Raw genomic sequence first — 15,776 nt, 5'->3', positions numbered from 1 at the left:
CTTTTAAATATATTTGGCAGGTGCCGACACATACCTGTAACTGCGATGTGAGATGGGGTAGAAGAGATGTCTTTAAAAAAAACAAGCAAACCCTCAAAATCCAAAAATGCGTAACAAAACAAGCAACCCTTCCTGTTGTTTGGTGGTTCATTTTCTGATGTCTGATGGAACTTTACTGATCTGAAGGGCAGTGCTGTTGCATTCGTCTGACTTGTATTTAAGTAATAACTTAATTTGCTGCAGCTTCAGAATAGCTGTGCTTACCCACTTTAAAGTTTAACTGAGTGTTATCTTGCATGTTCGCATGTTGTGCTGCTCTTTTAACTGAAGTTGGAAGTGTCTAATGCCACGTTCATTTGGGAACACTGGCTTTCATTCAGGAATACATTTGAGCTACGGAAACATTTAAAATGAAAGATAACAGGCAGTGACAGCATATCTCAACAGTATATAGTGCTAGATTCATTAAACACTGTGAATTCGTATTAGTAAAGTTATGGGAGATACAGGAGGTCATAATATATAATGATTGCATAGCTTCAACTTGACTATTTTCATAGCTGCAAAGGCTTTCTGCCTAGCACAATCTGTTCTGTTGAGTGTGGGTTTTCTTTTTCCAGCCAGGACTTCTGCATATGGAATCCTGGCCTTTACTCCACTCTGGAAAGTTCTCCCTATTTCATCAGCATGGATGTATGAAAAAAAGCTGTGGAGAATGAGGGGAACTGGAAAGGATCAAATTAGCATCAGGAGGATACAGTCAGTGAAGCTACAAGTGTGAGCTGATAAAAGCTGTTGCAGTGCTAGTGAGAAGCAAGGGGCTGAGCATGGTTCCTCAGCACGCTTCCTAAAGGAGAGTATCTTAACTCTGCTTTTGGTAGGGAAACTTTCCATCTTTGTTCTCTCTGTCCTCACTGACAAAATCTGTTTGCACTATGGCAGTATGAAGCAGCTGTAAAAAGTCTGAACAGGAATTTATGTAGCCTAGTGTACTGTTTGGTAATGGCACTATTGCATACTTCTGGGAAGAACAGCAGTGTTTGGTAATCCAGCAGTTTAGAGGCTTCCTGAGCCTAATATTTCATATTAACTACTGTGATGAAAGGTCCTTACAAAGACCTAGCCAGCTCCAGAGTAGCTTGTAGGGCAGCAGTGCTCTGACTGTTTTGATGAACTCAAATTAAAAATGCAAAGCTCATCTTTAAAATGGGTGGGAAGGAGTTCAGTGAAACCTTGTGACCTGGAAGAACAGAAGATGAGATAATACCATCTGTATAGGGAATTGTTTCAGACCAGAAGCGTTCTTGTTTGTTTGCTACAGGTTTTGAATTGCAAAAGGAACTTGTTCTCACTCTGTAAATGAGTGATTACTTGTCTTGTTATGGAGAGCAAATGTAGACTTGTTAATATGGTTGCAAAGAGCCCTGCTAGCATCTTAATGGGCTTCCCAGAGCCAATGGCACTCACAGTTCTTATGTGAAACAGAACTGATTGTAGCTACCTGCCTTACTTGCTCAGTACAGGGTGGTGAGGCTTGAGTATGAAGGAACCTTTATGTGACTGGGCTGAGGATGTACAGTGGAGAAGGGATAATGCATTTGATGCCATAGAGGAGCCTGCAGACTGTTCTTGGCTGTGCGTGTTACAAGCCGAGAGAGGAACAGGCTGTGCACAATCTAACCAACTCTATACAGGTTCAGCCACAGATTCCTGGCAAGCTGATGCTATGTAGTAAGAACACTGGCATCTATTTTGAAGAAAAAATAAATCAGAAAGCCATTACTTGTTAGACAAAGTGATAAAAGCCCTAACATTGTGTATGGGATTTTTCACAGGTTTACTGCTTGCTCTCTCTCTCCCCTAATTTTTAATGACGGTCAGGAATTTGGGTGGGTTGTTGGGTTTTGCATGTGCGCTATAGTCCTCCTCTTTTTTTTTCCCCACCTGCTGGTTTCTCTTCTCTCTATCTCGGCCTTCCAGGCTGACGTGTACATGCAGCATGAACGTGAAGGTGTGCAGCTCAGGCATAAGGCCATCCCCTTCCCCTCTTTACCTCCATATCATATGCCAAATATGTTAAGAATCTGTCAAGAGTACTACTACAAAATAATAGCACTGTCATTATCTCTGCTTCTCCTACTCCCCTAGGGCTCCCTGTGCAGCATTTATGCATTGCTGTTAACAGGATGGTGATCCTACCTCCCTCTATAGTGCTTGGAAATATGGCCCCCCTAAGTGATGTTAGACTTCTATCTCGCTCTTGAGGGTTTTTTCCGCTCCTACTGTCTCAGCTGTGTACTTATTCTCACATTTCAGTCTAGAAGGTGACCTCTGCATTTTGCTCTGTTGTGGTGGATAGGGCACGAGGGGACCCTGGAGCACTGATGTTCTCTTTTGTTTCTTTCCCCAGAGATTCTGCATGCAAGTGACTCTTCTGCCCGTACAGGACTGATGGCAGTTCTCTCTAGTGTACATCAGAGCTGCTCCTAACCTGGACTGCTGGATAGGAATGAGAGGTGTAACATCTCTGGTCCTCCTCCTGTAACAGTTTTGCCCCATGTGAGAGGTGTGTCCCGTGGCAGTATATCTCAACATATCCTTAGTACATAATTATGCTCTGAAGCTGACTTTTAAGAGCAACAATTACATTCCCTGTAGTTTTCCACTAAGGAACCACCACATACTTTCCATGGGTTAATTTATTAAATACCCCATGTGACATTGGTGTCTCTCATTATGCTTGTTCCAGGGGGTTGGAGGAAACTAAGCATTATGATGGGAGTTGACAACAGCTAGTTGGAGCTACATGCAGACCAGCCAGCTCTGTCCACTAAGCAAAATGTGCATTCACTCTGAGCTGGATAGCTTTTGGGTCCTGACTTGCAACCACTAGCTCATCACCCCAGGCCCTGCTTCCTGTTCTCCTTGCCTCTTTCCTCTTCACTTCCGCTCTTCTTTCTGCCCACCTGAACCAATTCCAAGAGGAGAGAGCTAATAACAAGGTAACTCGGGGTGGGAATATTTCCACTGCACCCTCTCCCCACCCCCGTTCCTGTCCATACAAGATTGATAATGAAACCGATACCTTTCACCGGCGTAATTTTCATATTTAATGAGCGTGACTCAGAAACTATTACATTAATTAGTCAAATCCCACAAACCGTTAATGGTGCACATGGTAATTAATATTGTATTCAATTAAAAGCTGACCTGTTTCAGGTGCCTTCCCCTGGTTTGGGGGTTTTTTGCAGACAGCGTATGTTCTAGTGCCTGAGGCCAAGCCTTTTATTTTGTTCCAGCGGTGGGCAAGGGAGGTATTCTTTTTTCCTGTTTTGGTTTTATGTTTGTTTTTCTTCTCCATGAACATATGCTGTTTTCTAACCCCCTCCATCTCTGAACGTGGCTGCTCTCACTATACAGACAACCTGCTTGCTGTGATTTATGGGTTAGCACAGTGCGGGGCTCACAGACTGGAAAATTTCCAGTTTACACAAGAATTCCCTGAAGAATGAGCTTGGTTAATTAATTTCTTTCATTAACGAGTTTGAACTGTGAGATAATCTTTCTGAAACCCACTACCCTTGCCTTCACAAACCCTGAGAAGCAAAAAGGGCCCCCGTCCAGCTTCCACAGGGCTCAGATTCACATCTTAACTACATGTGGACAAAAACGTGTGGTGAAAACTTTCTTCTGAAACTTCTTTAAAGAGATGGAGCTTTTTTTTCACCTGAAGGTGAGGGCTGGAGGTCCTATATCCAAACGTTAATGTTTTAGACTTGCTCGTCTGAGTTAGCTCACTGCTGTACCCTGCTGAAGCCTGCGGGGTTGCTGCTTGTTAGTTCTGCAGGAGCAGGGTCCAGTCTTTAAGCTAAGCCTCTGAGTTAGTGCAGCCCCCTTCTATTCAGCTGTGGTTCACGGGTCACCTAAGATCCACAGACCATATCCAGTAGTTTCCTGTGCTGTTTCTTCCTGTTAAGTAGGAGGTGAGAAGTTGTACATAGGTCCAGTTTTGATGCTCCTGTCTGCTGATGTCATCTGAGGACCACTGGATACAGTGATCTCGCAGCTGGGGGTTGCTGCTTCAAATCAGTTTGGGCCATTCCTCCAGAATTATTAATAACAACTTTTTGTAGTTTGTTGGTTGGTTAGTTGTTTTTTTTTTCAACCCCTCCTTCTTTTTCTTGCTCTGTTGCCCTTGTCACAGTTATGGTCTGTTTCCAAGTGCTCTGCAATGCCTCTGTTCCATGCTGAATGGCTTGGAATATGCTAGATAATCCCTTCAGCAGATTCGGAGACCTTCTCTGGACTCTCTCTGATTTTCCTGTGTTCTGACATGCAAGGGGGCAGTACTGAGTACGGCCCGAAACCTCACTGAAGTTGAGTAAAGAGGAGTTATTGTCATCCATCTGTCTCACGAAAGTTGTGTCTCTACATAAATATTAAAACAGCATTTGTAATAAAATCATCCTGCTTGCTTCTGAACAATTTGCTGTCTGCTCTGACCAAAGGCTTTTCCACTGAATCACTGCTCTCGAACCAGATCTCTTGGTTTCTGTTGCCATATTGCATTATTTTCCCCTACAGATAAACATATTGCTATTCATACTAAGTTTCTGCAGGACAAGGGGAAAAATTGTGCTTTTGTCTTGAAAATATGCTGTTGTTACAAAGACTTTGAATGAGAAAAACATGAAATATCACAGTGAATGTATTCTTAAACAAGTTTAGTCATCTTGTAAGAAAATAAGAAATGCTTTGAAACAAAATAGTACAGATGGCTTGTAAACATCTATTATTATCCTTTAAATCAATAGAATTTACTGAGAAGGAGTTTCATTTATTGTTGTTAAAGACTTTCATGACACATCTACAATGGTGTCCACATACTGGTGCCTGTCATTAGTCCAGATAAAACGTTTTTGTGGTATTTGCCAGTCAGTGTGGATGATACAGGCATGCAGTATTTGACTTTGATGTTGTGTAGGGTAGGGAGAACGTTGCTTTTTATTCCTTGTCAAGAATTGATATATACTGTATTAAATACCTCAAGACTACCAGCTGAGTAAAGTATCACTAATCCTTTTAACCTGCATATGGTTCCTTTGGAAGGGCAGGTATCAAGTGGATATGACTATGAAAATGAACGGCTGACTGAACGTGCTGATATGAATATTTGTGTACTCTGAGCCATTATCACTCAATTTTCACTGAGGGTCTTGAAATTTTAATGAGGGACACTCAACAAGAGTCAGTGGGCTGTCCACTCTTCTGCCCAGTGGGCTACATACTGCATGTCACTGCTGTAGCTGACACTGCAGCAGTGCAATGCAATGAGCACCTTGGGGCTGGGTGAGCACTAAAAAACATGGGACCTCCCACAGGACAATGGTAAACATCCTGTGATTTTGAGGGTGCCAGGATCAGGTAAAATTTACTTGCAGAGTGTTTTGGTTTGGGGTTTTTTTCGCCCCTTGTTGCTCAGAGTTATGCAAACAGGGGGTGGATGGTTCAAAATGACTGAAGAGAAGCTGGTATGGGAATTGTTACCTAACTTCCACAGGCCTCTGCAAATCTCAGTGTAGTGTTAATGGAAAGCTGATGGGACTTGCTGGACTATTTAAAAAAAAAAAAAAAGTCTAGGCTATGTTCTTTTACCATTGTTGACAAGTACCTTGACAAGCAGGTTGCCAGGTACAAATGCAAGTTCCCTGAGAAGATGCAGGTTGAAGTGCTGCACACATTCATACAGCAGGCAAAGAGCATGCTTGATAATTCCTGAATACCCCTTAAATGTGACATAGGTAATTCTTGGACAGCTGAGTTGCTAGCTGGCAAGTTGAGCCCTCTGTATTCTTTTCCTTCAAGAACAGTTTGCTGGCAAAACGAGCAACACCTTCTTACATGTTTATATTCCGTAATATAGTGACCGTCTTGTTCATATGATCTGCAATGCTTTGAGTTGAACAGAGAGACAGATCTTTGACTTGGAAGATTAGCTTACCCTTGCTTCCTTACATTACTGTGCCAGATCATGTGGTTAGAGGAAACCAAGTGATTTTTCTGTTATTTTCGGGAGATGAAGTTTTCCCCTGATGAACTGGTGATGTTCACTAAGAGAAGTCAGGGCAGAGCAAAGTTGAGCGCATATTGATATTGAAGCTGAGCTCCTGTCTTTCCTGCAGAGACTCAAGTTAATGGGGTGGCACGTGGAATCCTCCTAGTGCACAGCTACACAGTCACTGAATATCTGTCAGTTGTTTTTCTCCCATCGTTAGGAAGTATATTGTGCCTAAAAGAAGGAAAGTCTGATTTTGGGAGGGGAACGTGAAAATGTACATACTTCTTAACAGGAATAAAAAAAAAAGAATTATCTGAGACTTGGTCACTGTGCTTAAATAGTCTCAGTCTAAGTGTAAGCTCTAAGATAGGTGGGCAAAAAAACCTTTGATCATTTGGATGAAAGAAGAGAGAATCATTTGCATATGGGCTTCTTACCCTTCTCACTTCGAAGGAAACCAAAATTTAAGTAGGAACATGTTTCTTCAGCCTCTGATTCCTAGGATAGTCCCACTCCTTTAACGTAATATGCATATGAGAACAAACTTAAAACTAATCAAAAATCTCTAGGGAGAATCAGAAATACAATATGATTCAACTCTTCTCCTGCCTAAGACGACGACACTTCTAGATCAAATGACATTAGGACAGTAGATGTCTGCATTTTTTTTTTCTTTCTTTTGGAAACACATTCATTTAGTTTGCAAAAAATTGCCATGAAGAGCCGAGAATATTACTATGCGTAACTAATTTGGAGGTTAGAGGAAAACAAATAATCTGGATGCATCTACATTTTATTTTTTAGAATATTCATCAGTTAGTCAACTACAAGTTATTTGGGTCAATATATTTATAAAAATGGGAAGGAACAAAGAATCTTACCCTAGGACACTGCACCACACTGAAGCAATTGTCTGCCATATCTGTTTGCAAACATGAAGCTATTTTTTAGCAGCTCTATCAAAGACACTTCTCAGAGGATCCTACTGAGTAAGACCCATGTACAGAGTTTTAAAAATTATTAAAATCTGAGTTTTACCATTGTTTTTAAATCTATTTGCTTTGATGTTTCTTTTCTCTTCATACTAATTTTCTCTTGTGACTGTTCTTGCTCCTACATCCACTGAGATCTAGCTGGCCTGCTGCTACTAATTTATGCCCTTTTCAGTCAACAAATTCTTCAGACACCTGTGTTTCCTCATTGGTTCTGTCTGTAGGGAAAAGGGCGTATTTCTTCGCCATTATAATATCATGCTGAGCCCATTGTAGTTGAGCTTCTGGGGGAGTTACATGGGCATAATCAGTTCTGTAAACCTGCCTAGAATATGTCCATACTGACAGGCGTGTAAATACAGACATGATTGCCAAGATCTGGTCATGGACAACCACAAGGACACTCTCTCTAAGATCTTAATGTTTCTGTTAGTAGTTGGCTAATTTCAGTAGAGCAAATCTACAGTTAAAGAACTTGATACTAACAGTCCTTTGCCTCATTTTTTCTGTTCCAGCTCTAGCTATTTGTTCCCTGGCTTCTTATAAAGCATAGTTCATTTTATCAGTGGCTTATTCATTACTCTGTGACTCTCAGCCCTCTGCTTGATATCTGCTAAATCTTCTAGCCCTGAACTTGGAGATTTCTCATTCACATTTAATTTTTTTTTCTGGAGACTGAATGAGTGACTTCTTGGCTGATGCCCAGTTTGTAGCTACCTGGAAGCCTCCTGGTTTGAGAGTACCTGCTTTGTTACATATTTACATATCTGATTTCACATCTCATGTGGACCGGGGTATTGTCTTGACTTTTACCAAGAGTCCTGCAGGCCAGGTTCTGGCCTGACAGAAGATACTTGAATGTTCCCCGCCTATGAACATTCATGTACACCATCATAACATCCTTCACTTCTTAGAAAGGTTACCCTTTCCTTCTGCTCTAGTTGAGGCTAGTCTTCCTTCATCATCTCTGTGCTACACTTCCATTATGCCCTGGAGTAGTTGCTTGTGTTTCCTTATGCGCTCCTCTGGGACATTGCCTGTCTGTTCTGCTTGGAATGGAAGTCACCAAACTCTTGTCCCTGTTTGGGACTGAGCCAGGATTGTCATGGAGACAGTAGCAGCTGTGGTCCAAAGCACGCACGGTTCCTTTAGTTCAAAGAAAAAATGTCTGGGCAAGTGCTATATTTTGATTTTTTTCTTCTTTACAAAGAAGGTACATAAAGCCTTATTTCTTGAATACAGCAAGAGCAAACAAAAAGTAGGGGTGTTTTGTCCTGATAGGACTGGCTAAATCCCAGCCCAGTTCAAAGCTGTTTCTTGCTTTCCTCCTGGGGACCTCTTCCTTTGCTTCCATGATTGCCTTCTGCTGCTGCTGCTGTAAACATCTCCACCAATACAGGTTGTTACTACTGCACTTCGTTTCTCTGAGACCTAAGCAAGAAGTAACTCAGATTCAAAAGATTTTCCTTTGTAGCCCATCATCTTGGATGGGACATGTAAAGGTGGCAAATGTAGCATCATCCAGGATTAAGCTTGGAAACTGACGTTTGCCAGTGGCCTCAAGTACAACATAATATGTCTTGACCTTAAACTTTCTAAGAACTGATTTGATACCCGAAAGATGAGAATCTTCACATTGCCCCTATTTAGTCAATTGTGGTTAGGTTAAAAAGCAGATTTGGCTTGCTGGACATGGATACCTTTCAGAAAACAGGAGACATCTGCACTTTTCTGTTCACAATGCCAAAGAGCTGCTTGTGAGGATGGTAGTACTCATGCATAAGGAAAGCGGTTGTGAACTCTGTGCATCTGTGTCTCTGTGTATATATGTGTGTGTGTCTCCACTTTCAGCGCAGGAGAGAATCCAACAATATTTCACCCAAATGAGAAATGTTATTCTGCAGATTAAAGCCACGCAGTGCCTGGTTTTGTCTTTATTTATGCCTTTCTATTTCCTTCTCTGCTGACATGGGTGCACATGCCGGGAAGCACTGAAGGACATAATTGGCGTTGTGAAAAATTATTGGGAAGCCAGGACGTTCCCTTACAGTGATCCCCCCCTTCTCTTTCCCATCTGTCACCATCTAATGTGACAAAGTTTTTATCGGGCATTGAGGCAGAGGAGATTAAAAGTAAATACTGCAATCAGGAAGCAGCTGGGGGGAAAATGTAACACATTTCACACTAAGCTGAACAGCTCATCAACTTAGCCTTGTATATCTACAGCGGATGAGAGGGAGGGAGGGCTGCAGGGGGATGGTGTGGTTCAACGTGCCTCTCCACACTGGGAGTCTGAAGAGGATCGTGCGTTTTCCTATACAACTAGGATTCATGCTTTCTGGCACTTCCTGGCTTTGGTAAGGAAAAAAACTCCATGAGTGCAGTAGTATTCCACTTGCTTTTGTAACAAGCTCCTGTACAACACTGTGTTCCCAGGCCCTGATTCATACATTTCTGGACTCCCTCCTTTAGTGATGATCATTCGTACTGTCATGTCTGTTCAGCTTGGAGGGCTTTACCAGACATGTAGCTCTGGATGCTATGGGCTCTTGTTGCACCATCTCTGGGGAGCTGCAGGGTGGAAAGTTTGTTGGCTAAACGGGAGGCACTGTCTACAGGCAGATAGGATAATGTTTTAGACTCATGAAGCTGGACACTGCAATCTTTGATACGCACTGGGCTGGGCACTGTTATATTCTGTCCAAACTGATCTGCCTAAAAAGGCCAAGAAACTTGAAAATTTTGTGCCACATAGTTTTTTATACGCACAAATAAGGATAAAGCAAAGGTCTTTGAGCACTACCAGTCACATTCTCTTCTTGCAAAGCTTTTAAAAGCCTTTGTTTTTATTTCAAAAACTGCTGTCTGTGTCTTCTTATTCTTTTACAGTGCTGATATGATGTGAGCTCAGTGCTGGTGAACAAGAGTAGACTGATGCATGTGGAGGGCTGTCAGAATCTTTTCTTTATCTTTGTGATAAATAAAGCTTTGGGAAGTGATGCAGGCTTCCATGGCATGCCTGCTGCTGTGAATGTGTCTCCGGCTATGGAGGGACAGGATCCTCCTAGATCAGGAGAATCTCAGTCTCCAGCATTTGTTCACTACCTGGCTTTGCAGCTGAGTGCCAGTAGAAGTCCAATCTACGTCATTTATGCTGGCAGCTCTTGTGACATGGAAAGCTATTTTGCTAGGAAAAAGGACTCTGACCCTGTTGCTTTAATTAATTTGGTGTGATTTCCTTAATTTACAATTACTTTCTGGCTTTCTTGTTACCTGTTTTTCAATGTTGATGTCGATGAGATGTCCTGTCATTGTTAGCAAGTTTTCTAAGGAAAAAAAGATCATAACATTTTTCTAGCTACTTGCTGAACAGTTAAACAGTGTCTCCTCACATGGGGTGAACTCATTTTCCTGTGCTCAGTAATCTTTCAGGGTGGCCTTCAGTTTCCTAGCACTCCTGGTGCAGCTTTGGTAGGGACCCAGCTGGCTTGCTTCATGTTGCCATTTGGTGCCCTGCTCTGGTGGTGTCAGCCTGGGGCCATCCAGCTAGAAGTTGGTCAGGTTGTGGAACACATAGAATCATAGAATTATTTAGGTTGGAGAAGATCTTTCAGATCACTGAGTCCAACTGTTAACCTACCACAGCCAAGTCCACCACTACACCATGTCCCTAAGCACCACATCTCCAGGGCTTTTTGATACCTCCAGGGATGGTGAATCTCCATCTCAACCTCAGACAATAACTATGGGATGATTCTGTGGCTTCTCTAAAACTTCCAAACAGCAGATTGTAAGAATTTCTTGCTATTCTACCAGCATGCCTGTTCCTCCTTATAAATATTCACGATGGCTTTGATCTCATGAGTTATTCATTCTTTGTGGGTTATAAAATCCACCAAATAGAGCAGTTATAAAAGCACATAGTTTTTAAACATTTGTTTGGTAACAAAAGTGGAACCTGTAATGTCTTCCAGTGTTAACTAAAAAAAAAAAAAAAAAAAAAAAATCCTGCCGCTGGACTGCCAGCAATGTGTATTTTGTCTATATAACAGCATTTACATTATTGGCTAAGGAACTCTGATATCTCCATAGCACAAAAAGAATGAGGTAAGGATTTAAAATAAGGCAAAGGATCATTATTATACTTTTTCCAGTATCCCTGCATAATGAAAAATAGGTAAGTTATTGAGATTTTATTTTTCTGTAGCTCATATGAGCTCAGTAGCTGCTTGCTGGTGTTTGGCAGCTAAATTCTGATAATGCTATCTGCAACAAGCAAGTACCTGCCCTCATTATGGAACTATTCACTTGTTCTCCTGTTGATGCAGTTACGTGCTTTATCTTAAGTCTGTGGGCCTTGTTTTCTTTTTCTGTGTCACTGTTTCTCCAAACATCTGAAGACCACTATCATCTTACAGACCAAAACTGGGAGTCTTGCTCTTGTTCTCGCTCCAGTCCTATTGACCTCAAAGCTAGAAGGAGAAAAAGGAGCCACCCTGGCATGCAGAACATAAGACACGAGCAATTAAACAAATGACAGAGAGTCTTGGGAAAAGAGCTAGATGGGCAGAGGAGTGTTTGCAGGAAAGATTGGGCTGGACCTTGAAAACCTTCAAGGATGGAGATTCCACAGTGTCTCTGCGTAACCTGTTCCTCTGCTTATTTATGGTGAAAATGTTTTTCCTTATATTCAGTCAGAATCTCCCTTCTTGCAATTAATTCCACAGTCTCTCGCTCTCCTGCCATGTGCCTCCATGAAGATCCTGGCTGTGTCTTAACAACCTCCTTTTAGGTGTTGAAAGGTTGCTTAGGGTTCTCCTCTTGCTAAGCAGGCCATTTGTATCAAAATGTTCTTTATTTTCTCAGTTTGTGGGTGCAGATACAAAGCACCTAATGTCAGGTTGAGGATGAAATTGAAGAATTTGAATTGAAGTAAAGAGCTGAAATTTAGCCATGCAAAAGTTGTGAAAGCTAGGCTGATAAAGCAGGCCTTCATCACATCATGGTGGTCCCCTAAAATAAAAGGATATATGATGTAGGCGTTAGGATGTATCCCTCATCTTGTAGTTCTTTAACACCATAAGCTCCAAAGCAGATATTTTGAAGATAAATTTCTTAGTGTTTGTGACTAAAAAACAAGGGAGATGTCAAAGAAAAATCTGATACTCCATTTAAGCCCCATGCTAAATGCAGCTGTGTGTTAAATACGACTGAGGTCCTCACTTAAAGTATAGATGGCAAATGGAAGTACAGAAATGCTATCCTGTTCACTGAAGTGGGAGAGCAGTCCTTGGAGCAAGCAGCATATGGTTAGTGGGGTCTCATGCCCTAGGTGAGAAGCAGGGGCAGGTGCTCTGCGTCTGATTGGCTTCAGCATCTACTGTTGGGCAATGCTTTTGTCGCCTTCTTTCTGCTTATACCACAGGGAATTTCTAAGGCTTCCTCATGCTTCAGCATCCCATTTGCCATAACATTCACCATAAGCACCTTCCACTGAGATCAAATGGGCAGGACATTCACAACAGGGGGAAGAGGAGGACAAGTTTACCTACAGCCTCCTTGAAAACTCACTCACTTGTCTAAAAGATTTTACTGGTATTGGGCAAGCTGCTAGAGCTGACCAAAACAGAGGTGGGACATTCATGACTGAGGGACTGACTGCAGCTATAGTGGCTTGAACATGTTATGAAACTTCTGGATAAATCCTCCCATGTCTTCTGTGTAATTCCCTCTGCCCCAGGACTGCATGTTTCATGGGGCCTTTCAGCCTGATGCTGTCAGTCCTGCTGCTAGATTTATTTTTCAAAATACTCATGTCTTCAAGAAGGGGTTTTTTTTCTGTGTTAACATTTGTCATCTTCCATTTTTGATCTGAAGTTAATAAAAAATATGGGAAACAGTCCATAATGTAGTAAAGGAGGGAAGGTTTTGTTCGCTCTTTATTTTTTTAGCTGTACTTATTGCTGTGTTCTGTCAGCATGGAAATTCTGATAGGCCAAGAAATAAGATAATGGTAAAAACCTGAAAGTTATATGTAATTCTAGCTCTACATTGATACCTTTTACATTCAGATATCTATGAGCTATTGCTTTTTGGGTTCCCGGAGAATACGTTTGGATTAAAATCACTTAGGAGGTGGGTCTTTCACACAACCATTGGATACCTTGACATGACTTTGTCTTTGATCAGATTAGAGCCAGCATTGGTACTGCAGCCATTTCAGAAGTGATACAGCGAGGGGAAAAAAGATACTCTGGAGCTTGTCCAGCTTACACCCATGGCATACTGATAAGAGCAGTAAGATGTTGGCATCTCATTTTCACGGGCACCATATTTATTTGAGAATTTCTGCATTTTTTGTTTATGCACCTCACTTCACTCTCTGCTAAAGTCAGGGAGGTAGGGATGTTCTTGCTCCTTTAAAGCCATTAGGCTGAGTGGAGACTGTGGAAATAATACTTGAGGTGATTACCTTTCATCTCAGTCATGAGTTGCCCACTTCACTCTGTATACCTCAGGCTTGCAAGATGTGAAGGCTAGATTCCAGATTTGGGTCTCCCGCTTGCTAGTCATCAAAGTGGGGAACAACAGCAGTTGCTGAAACCAGGCACAAACGGCACAAACCTGGTGCATTTCCTTCCCCACCCCAACTTAAACAGAGGAGAAGGCAACTGGGTAATTTCCTTCAAAACATTAGTGCAGAGCATCATGCTGTGGCTAAATATTTGCTCAAAATGATTGCCAGGAAGATTGCCTGAGCCTTCCTCCTGTTTTATTCTTCTACAACCCAGAAGAAACACATGCAGCCCATATTGATGGATCCTGATGTTCAATTGCTAGTAGCTTTCTGTTTAATAGTGTTTTTTAAAAGAGAAGGAACTGATTGTTTCTAGCAGCTACTGCCTCAGGGTGCAGTCATGTGAGCAGGGAGGCTCAGCTTTGGTGGTGTCCTCTCCAAAGAATGCTTTGCTGCAGGAAGCCCTGTTAGTAGTGCAGACAGTAGTACTTTCCCAGGGTTAGGTGGATGCTTTGCTGCTAAAGATTCTGCCTTTTGGAGAAGACATAAAGCTGAGGTTCTGAACACTTGCATATTTTTATAAGTGTTCCCTGACTCTCTCCTAGGCGTATTATAAAGAGTGCTTGTGCTTTGTTTGGTCAATACCAAGTACCGTGATGAAGTGCAAGTAACTCAATGGGATTTATACGAGCTTATGAAGCGGAGAATAAACCCCATAGTTTGCACAGTAAATCAATTTGTAAAGCGCTTTGGGATCTTTCTGGATGAAAGGCGCTATATAAATGTAAGCCATGACCATTCATCATTATTGAATATGAAATAGAGATATACACTCTGTCAAGCTAGCAGCAATAGGCTTGGGCTCATGACTGCTCACAGGACCCAATCAATCATCAGATCATGACATAATGCAGCTAGAATAAAAAAAAAGAAAACCCACAGCAAATCATTGCAAGCAATGCAATTAATGGGCATCCAGTATAAATAGTGATCTCAGTCAGGAAGACTGGGCTTTTCCTGAGCAGTAGAGTTGATGCCAGAGCCATACAGTGTGAAAGAGAGAATTACTAATCTAGTGTTAGCAGGGAAAGGAAAGATTCCTCATCAGCAGTAAGCCATATAGACATTCACTACAGCTAGACTGAAAAGACATTGAGTCTACGCTTTCCAGAATTAACTTCTCTTTTTCCATTTGAGAAATGAGACAGAAAAATTTTTTGTATAGGGAATGTTAGCTTTTGTTCTACATTGTCACAGATGCTGTTTGTTTTTTGCACCAAGTTGTAGCCCAGGCACCTAACCCTGTCACCTAGCCTTGGTTGTCATCTGTAGCATATGTGGCTCTTGTAATGCAATAGACTCAAAATCACAGTCTTCACAGGACACAAGGATTGGGACCAGACTGTGCCTGTGTGCCAGGGTGTGTAATCTGTTTCTGCTGCGCATCCTTGGAGACACTGACTGCCATAATGTGCTCCATTTTAGGCCAATTAAGTTGAAGTGTAGGCCGCTCTAGTATTCTGCTTCAAGAGCCAAGCAAACTGAGGACTTTCTTCACTTGTGCAAGAGCTCTTTCTATCTATATATTTGCCTTATGATCTTCTCCTCCTCCCACATTCAGTTGTGCTGATGTGTCTGTCTCTCAAGCTGCTGTGATGCTATGGGATATAATATTCTTCTCTCACTTTCTGTTTGTTCGCTATTACCAAAGAGAGATTGAAATTTAATAAAATATAAGGAGGGGGGTGGTGAAAATTGGAATAGGAAAGTGGGGGGAGGGTATCGATGATTCCTTTGCATAAAACCTGTCTTACCACAGGTCAGCTTAGGAAGAATGGGAAACTCTCCTCCGCTCTTCTACTGCCATGGTCACCAAGCAGCAGCCTGCAGATTATGTACAGTCTATAGTGCCCTATATTGTTGTTCGCATCTGTCTTCATCTCTAGTGCAGAGGTGTAACCTGACATGTTCTGGAATCGCTAAGTGGAGCAGATCCAGTTTCTCAGACACCCCTTCTATGCCAGAGGTGCTGCTATTGCAATTCAATATCCGATCAGAAGTATGACTGTAAGACAGGGACGTGGAGGATCCTGAACAATCAGCCTGTACTTCTGGTAAACATTGTGTAGAAGACCTTCTGACAGTCATCAGTGTGGCTGTTTTCACTCACACTTCAGCGTAGCTATAGATTCAGGTGTATGCTAATAGC

The 15,776-nt window shown here is 41.9% G+C and overlaps 1 long non-coding RNA gene across 8 annotated transcripts in view; it reads left to right on the top strand.

Moving 5' to 3' along the window:
* LOC142361878 (uncharacterized) overlaps positions 1-15,776 on the top strand; it is a 128,520-nt gene that overhangs the window by 65,165 nt on the left and 47,579 nt on the right. The window contains exon 7 of one of the 8 annotated variants that reach the window (XR_012764489.1): positions 2,411-2,566. The exons of the other annotated variants lie outside the window; for them this stretch is intronic. This is a non-coding gene — a long non-coding RNA (uncharacterized LOC142361878). The remainder of the gene's footprint in view (positions 1-2,410; positions 2,567-15,776) is intronic. 8 annotated transcript variants of the gene reach the window in all.

Source organism: Opisthocomus hoazin, chromosome 7 (genome assembly GCF_030867145.1).
Source record: "Opisthocomus hoazin isolate bOpiHoa1 chromosome 7, bOpiHoa1.hap1, whole genome shotgun sequence".
Lineage (NCBI taxonomy): Eukaryota > Metazoa > Chordata > Aves > Opisthocomiformes > Opisthocomidae > Opisthocomus > Opisthocomus hoazin.
The sequence above is the reverse complement of the archived record's forward strand: the minus strand, read 5'-3'. Positions and strand labels throughout refer to the sequence as shown.